Source organism: Triticum urartu, chromosome 1A (assembly GCF_056163025.1).
Source record: "Triticum urartu cultivar PI428250 chromosome 1A, HENAU_Tu73, whole genome shotgun sequence".
Lineage (NCBI taxonomy): Eukaryota > Viridiplantae > Streptophyta > Magnoliopsida > Poales > Poaceae > Triticum > Triticum urartu.
This window is the reverse complement of record NC_141873.1, coordinates 330,233,337-330,240,634: the sequence shown is the minus strand read 5'-3', so window position 1 is coordinate 330,240,634 and position 7,298 is coordinate 330,233,337.

Genomic DNA, 7,298 nt, shown 5'->3' with positions numbered 1-7,298 from the left:
GTTTGTGAGAGATTTGAGGGTACGACTCATTCTCCTCCCAAGATGATATTTGAAAACGCTTCTCAATGCACTTCCAATACTTTCAGGGTGGTTGATCTTTACCATGACCACATCGAGAGAAATGTCTTCCAATTCCATGACAAAGTGCAATATCCTCGGTGGGGCTTAAAGTTGATTCCCCAAACTATTTTCTTCTTCTTCGATAAGTCAGATGCCTAAAATTGATCAAATCCCACCTCTTGGCCTAACTCATGATCAAAATGTGATAATTGCGCCCTCCAGATCGACATCATTGTCCTAGAATCACCAACTATACTATTGAGAAATGTTTTGTCGTTGAGGGCTGATCCCCCAAATCTAGAAAATAATCACTAAATAACAAGAAATGCAAATTTCCAAACAATTTTCCATGGTCACCTTGCATTCAATCGAGCATAAACTGAATACAAGGCATAGTTTTTTTTACCTCACTGTCATTTCTACTCTGGTGTTCGATTCCGTAACCGCCCTAGTTTCACCTACCGCCAGGGGAAGCGAGGAGGGCTAAAGGAAGCATTGCGACCCTTCCTCGTCTTCATCTTCAGTCCCTTGGAGGCAGGCCGCAGCCTCCACAACGCATCATAGGCACCTCTTGTTGGGTTTCGTAGTAATTTCAAAAAATTTCCTACGCACACGCAAGATCATGTGATGCATAGCAACGAGAGGGGAGAGTGTTGTCTACGTACCCACACAGACCGACTGCGGAAGCGTTGACACAACGTAGAGGAAGTAGTCGTACGTCTTCGTGATCCAACCGATCAAGCACCGAAACTATGGCACCTCCGAGTTCGAGCACACGTTCAGCTCGATGACGATCCCCAGACTCCGATCCAGCAAAGTGTCGGGGAAGAGTTCCGTCAGCACGACGGCGTGGTGACGATCTTGATGCACTACAGCACCAGGGCTTCGCCTAAACTCCGCTACAGTATTATCGAGGACTATGGTGGCTGGGGGCACCGCACACGGCTAAGGAATAGATCACGTGGATCAACTTGTGTGTTCTAGGGTGCCTCTACCTCAGTATATAAAGGACCAAAGGGGGGAGGCTGGCCGGCCACAAGGGATGCGCCAGGAGAGTCCTACTCCCTCTGGGAGTAGGATTCCCCCCCCCCCCAATCCTAGTTGGAATAGGATTCGCGGAGGGGGAAAAGAGAAGGAGGGGGCCGGCCACCTCTCCTAGTCCTAATAGGACTAGGGGAAGGGGGAGGCGCGCAGCCCATGTAGGGCTGCCTCTTCTCTTTTCCACCAAGGCCCATCATGGCCCATTTAGCTCCCGGGGGGTTCCGGTAACCTTCCCAGTACTCCGGTAAAATCCCGATTTCACCCGGAACACTTCCGATATCCAAACATAAGCTTCCAATATATCAATCTTTACGTCTCGACCATTTCGAGACTCCTCGTCATGTCCGTGATCACATCCGGGACTCCGAACAACCTTCGGTACATCAAAATGCATAAACTCATAATATAACTGTCATCGTAACCTTAAGCGTGCGGACCCTACGGGTTCGAGAACAATGTAGACATGACCGAGACACGTCTCCGGTCAATAACCAATAGCGGGACCTGGATGCCCATATTGGCTCCTACATATTCTACGAAGATCTTTATCGGTCAGACCGCATAACAACATACGTTGTTCCCTTTGTCATCGGTATGTTACTTGCCCGAGATTCGATCGTCGGTATCCAATACCTAGTTCAATCTCGTTACCGGCAAGTCTCTTTACTCGTTCTGTAATACATCATCCCGCAACTAACTCATTAAGTTGCAATGCTTGAAAGGCTTAAGTGATGTGTATTACCGAGAGGGCCCAGAGATACCTCTCCGACAATCGGAGTGACAAAACCTAATCTCGAAATACGCCAACCCAACATGTACCTTTGGAGACACCTGTAGTACTCCTTTATAATCACCCAATTACGTTGTGACGTTTGGTAGTACCCAAAGTGTTCCTCTGGTAAACGGGAGTTGCATAATCTCATAGTTATAGGAACATGTATAGGTCATGAAGAAAGCAATAGCAACATACTAAACGATCGGGTGCTAAGCTAATGGAATGGGTCATGTCAATCAGATCATTCTCTTAATGATGTGATCCCGTTAATCAAATAACAACTCATTGTTCATGGTTAGAAAACATAACCATCTTTGATTAACGAGCTAGTCAAGTAGAGGCATACTAGTGACACTTTGTTTGTCTATGTATTCACACATGTATTATGTTTCCGGTTAATACAATTCTAGCATGAATAATAAACATTTATCATGATTATAAGGAAATAAATAATAACTTTATTATTGCCTCTAGGGCATATTTCCTTCACCTCTGTGTCAGATTCTTCGCCGACAGGGTGGAGGTCATCCGTCGGAGGAGCAACGACCGTTGAATTCACTATATTCAAGTCCAATCCGATGGAATCATCAACATGGGCGCGAGTCGGTATCCATGGCGTCGTCGTCGAGGACTTGGGCCAACCGGATGTGGAAAAACGAGGCGCTACGGCGCGCGCGCACGAGAGAGAGAGAGAGAGAGAGAGAGAGGGAGGGAGAGAGAGAGAGGGAGAGGGAGAGAGAGAGAGGTGGCGGTGCGGGTGAGAAGAGCAACAAGAAGGAAAGATGTCGTTCGCATCGAACTATTTTTGGATAAAGTGTGCTCCAAATATCCCCATAGCCGTCAAATATGGAGGCTCGCGGGTTGTTTTGGATCACGCTCCAAAAATTATGGCGATCAAGTATGGGATGACGATTTTGGTAGAGTGACATTTTCAACCAAAATCGACGTAATGACGGTTATTATGATAATCTGACCGGTACGACAACTCTGCTGGAATTACTCGAAAAAAGCCCTAGGTATTAACTTTCTAAAAAGCATATTCTCTTTCCTCCTCCATAAGAAAAGATCCCAGACTTTGCTCCTACTCCCGTCAGCGCCGCAGTTGGTCCACCCCATCTTTGATGGCCTTTGGGCCATGTAGGCGCGGAGGACCTGGGCCCCCACCGACAGGAGGGACCCTGTTCTTGTTTTGCTAGGTTCAATGTTCGTGTTGGGACTTGGTGGCAGCGGTGATGTCCCTTAGTAGGAATAATGTCTCCCATGTTCTATTATCGCCCCGATGGTGCGTCTAGCATCGCTGGAGGGCGTGTGGAGGTGTGTATCCGTCGGATTTCGCGGTATTCAGTCCGTCTGGTCTTCGGTGGATCTGTTTGGATCCGTTCTTTGTTCATATTCGTTTGGGTGTTTGTAGATCTGATCCTTCCGATCTACGACTTTCTTCATCGGCGATGGTTGTTGCTCTGGTGTGCTGGTCCCATGAGACTTTAGCATGACAACTTTCCGACTGTCCACTATAACAAAGTTTTAACGGCTCCCGTGAGGAAGGGGAGATGACGGCGACGCGCCTTCGACTTGCTCCGGTGACTGTAGTCGTCATTAGGTGGTCCATGCACCTGGATGTAATTTTATTACCTATGATATTTTTACTACCATGATCCAAGATGAATAGATTGAAGGTTTCTGGAAAAAAATAAATCCTACGTAGGATTATGACACCCAGTTCAGATTTATTTGTTTGGTTTACTGTACATTTTTTTCAGACCGCTGACCAAAAGCCTGCCGCTCGGTCGTCTGCTATGCTATACCAAGCCTTCATGTATTTTTGTTCTTTTGGCTGGGTCTTCTAGAACGGATCAGATCCGAGTGGATACGTTAGGTGAGCTAAAACCCTATTGGAGGATGCAGCCACGCTCTTTGGTGCATGTAGCAGAAATTAGGATGCCCGCAGGCAGATCAACGAAAGGTAAAGCGAGAATATTTTGGGTTTGATTATTTCTATTTTCATTTTATGCATGCTTGCAATCATTGAAATGTGAGTAGGGGAATGGTTTGTGCGTAGTGATAGTACTAGTATGAACTCGACAACAAGAAAAGGTAAATACACTTCGCAAAAAAAGGTAAATACAAAAAGGGTTGAAAATAATGTGTCGGTACGTTGAACTGGTACGGTATTTGGTGCTTGGCCAGTCGTCTTCCCATAATGCAAAAGGAACTATATCCTTCTGTTTCAAAACGTAGAAGAGTGCAGTTTGGAGAATATAAAACGAAATGCATGCCCAAACGTACACATATGACAATATTTTTCATAGACATGTGGCCCAATCCCATTGGAAACTTACCATAACCTAACTCCTCTTTGAAGCTACATTCTTCCTGTAGTCACTGGTTCATTATTTCATTGTATATCACATATGATCATCTGTAGTCATGTTGGCGAGTTGAACCGATTTGTTGTTGTGTTTTTTACCCAAGTTAGATTTGTTTATGTGTTTCAACAAACAATCGCTTTCATATTCATATCGCATATTCAACTCATATAGGTTTAAGATGATCTCTTTCATATTTTTATAGGCTTTTTGTATCCATCTTTATGTTCTGCCAACAATATGTATTACATCTAAATTCGTCCATCCCACTCCATTTTCACCCATACACGAGGGCCTAATTGGATAACCTTGTAACAATATGATTTGGCAATCTTAACAATGTTAATAGAATAAATTATATAATTATCAGAAAGATGCGACTTCTAATAAGGTTTGTTAGATTTAATTTTTTTTGCCACACTTATTGGACTTAAGAGCTATGATTTTCTACCTTATTAGATTGCAGACCTTGGGAGCATTTTTGAAAACATGATCTGCTTGTGAGGCTGAGTGTGAGATAGGCATTTAGAGACATTAAAAACGTGCAGTTTTCGAGCCCTCTCAGGACATCGACGTCTTCAGCCGTCGGATCACCAGTTCAGAGCATTTCTGGCCATCAGATTCACACTCAATCGGTCCTAATCAGGCATAGTTCGTTGTAAACGAGCGCAAGCCATTACTGGCCGCTGCTCTGGTCGCATTTTTCCGCGTCCGTGGTAAACTTCGACCTAATGGGTCATTGTACCATTCCTTACGGGCCTATACTAGCCTTATATTAGTACGTGTTTTCCCTTAAAAACATTGTCTCGATCGGCAAAGTCCTCCCACCCCTCCGTGTGGCGGCTCTCTCCGGAGGTGACAGATCTGGGTGATGACCGATGTCAGCCCGGAGGAACGGATCCATGGCGACCCCACTGGTACAGGAAGTGCCTCGCCCGACGACGGGGCACGGGGTCGGCTCAATTTCCTCAATCTGTTTGGATGCAGGAGCAACAGGATGATCTATGGCGGCAAACAAGCATGTGCCCTCTAAGGTTCTATCATCAATCCAACGATGATTTGAGAGTTTAATCATCCATTACTAACAGTCGGTGCGTCGGATGCCGATTATTGCGGTTTAGTTACAGTTGGATTCATAATTTTCATTCAATTCATGCATGCCCGTATAATCCCAACCTTGCCGCTGCTTGTTCCCCACTCTCCTTACTTCTACAAATTAGATGCCAACAATGATGGGTGATTCTTAGGTCTGTAATTCGTTCCAATTCTCTCTCCTTTCTACATCTCCTACTCCCCCAATTCTTACTTCATCTTCGGAATTTATTTCTGTTTACTGATGTTGTTCTTTGTGCCCACAAAAAACCGTAGATTCGGAAGGACGAATTCGAGCAACATATTGTTGGGTTTCTAACCCTTCTCTAGTTGAATCTGTCGGTATCCAATGGCTAACAGTAAAGGAAATATGCCCTAGAGGCAATAATAAAGTTGTTATTTATATTTCCTTATATCATGATAAATGTTTATTATTCATGTTAGAATTGTATTAACCGAAAACTTAGTACATGTGTGAATACATAGACAAAACAGAGTGTCCCTAGTATGCCTCTACTTGACTAGTTCGTTAATCAAAATGGTTAAGTTTCCTGACCATAGACATGTGTTGTCATTTGATAAACGGGATCACATCATTAGGAGAATGATGTGATGGACAAGACCCACCCGTTAGCTTAGCATGTTGATCATTCAGTTTTATTGCTATTGCTTTCTTCAGGACTTATACATATTCCTTTGACTATGAGTTTATGCAACTCCCGAATACCGGAGGAACACCTTGTGTGCTATCAAACGTCACAACGTAACTGGGTGATTATAAAGATGCTCTACAGGTGTCTTCGAAGGTGTTTGTTGAGTGGGCATAGATCGAGATTAGGATTTGTCACTCCATGTATCGGAGAGGTATCTCCGGGCCCTCTCTGTAATGCACATCACTATGAGCCTTGCAAGCAATGTGAATAATGAGTTAGTCACGGGATGATGCATTACATAACGAGTAAAGAGACTTGTCGATAACGAGATTGAACTAGGTATGATGATACCGATGATCGAATCTCGGGCAAGTAACCTGCCGATGACAAAGGGGATAACGTATATTGTTATGCGGTTTGACCGATAAAGATCTTCCTAGAATATATAGGAGCCAATATGAGCATCCGGGTTCCGCTATTAGTAATTGACCGGAGATGTGTCTCGGTCATGTCTACATAGTTCTCGAACCCGTAGGGTCCGCACGCTTAACGTTCCATGACGATTTGTATTATGAGTTATGTGATTTGATGACAGAAGTTTGTTCGGAGTCCCGGATGAGATCACGTACATGACGAAGAGTCTCGAAATGGTCGAGAGGTAAAGATTGATATATTGGAAGGCTATATTCGGACATCGGAAGGGTTCCGAGTGATTCGGGTATTTTTCGGAGTACCAGAGAGTTACGGGAATTCACCAGGGGAAGTTAATGGGCCTTACTGGGCTTTAGTGGAGAGAGGGAAGAAGGGCCTCGAGGTGGCACGCGCCTCCCCCCTGGCCAAACCGAATTGGACAAGGGGTGGGGGCGCTGCCATTCCTTTCCTTCTCCCTGTCCCTCCTTTCCTTCTTTCCTACTCCGAAAAGGAAAAGGAATCCTACTATGACTTGGGAGCCCTACTAGGACTCCCTACACTTGGCGCGCCCCTAGGAGGGCCGGCCTCTCTCCCTCCCTCCTTTATATATGTGGGCAGGGGGCACCCCAAAGGCACTCCAAGATTTGTCTTAGCCGTGTGCGGTGCCCCCCTCCGCAGTTACACACCTCGGTCTTATCGTCGTAGTGCTTAGGCAAAGCCCTGCGCCGGTAACTTCATCATCATCGTCACCACGCCCTCGTGCTGACGGAACTCTCCTTCGTCCTGAACTGGATCAAGAGCTCGAGGGACGTCATCGTGTTGAACATGTGCTGAACACGGAAGTGCCGTACGTTCGGTGCTTGAATCGGTTGGATCGTGAAGATGTTTGACTACATCAAC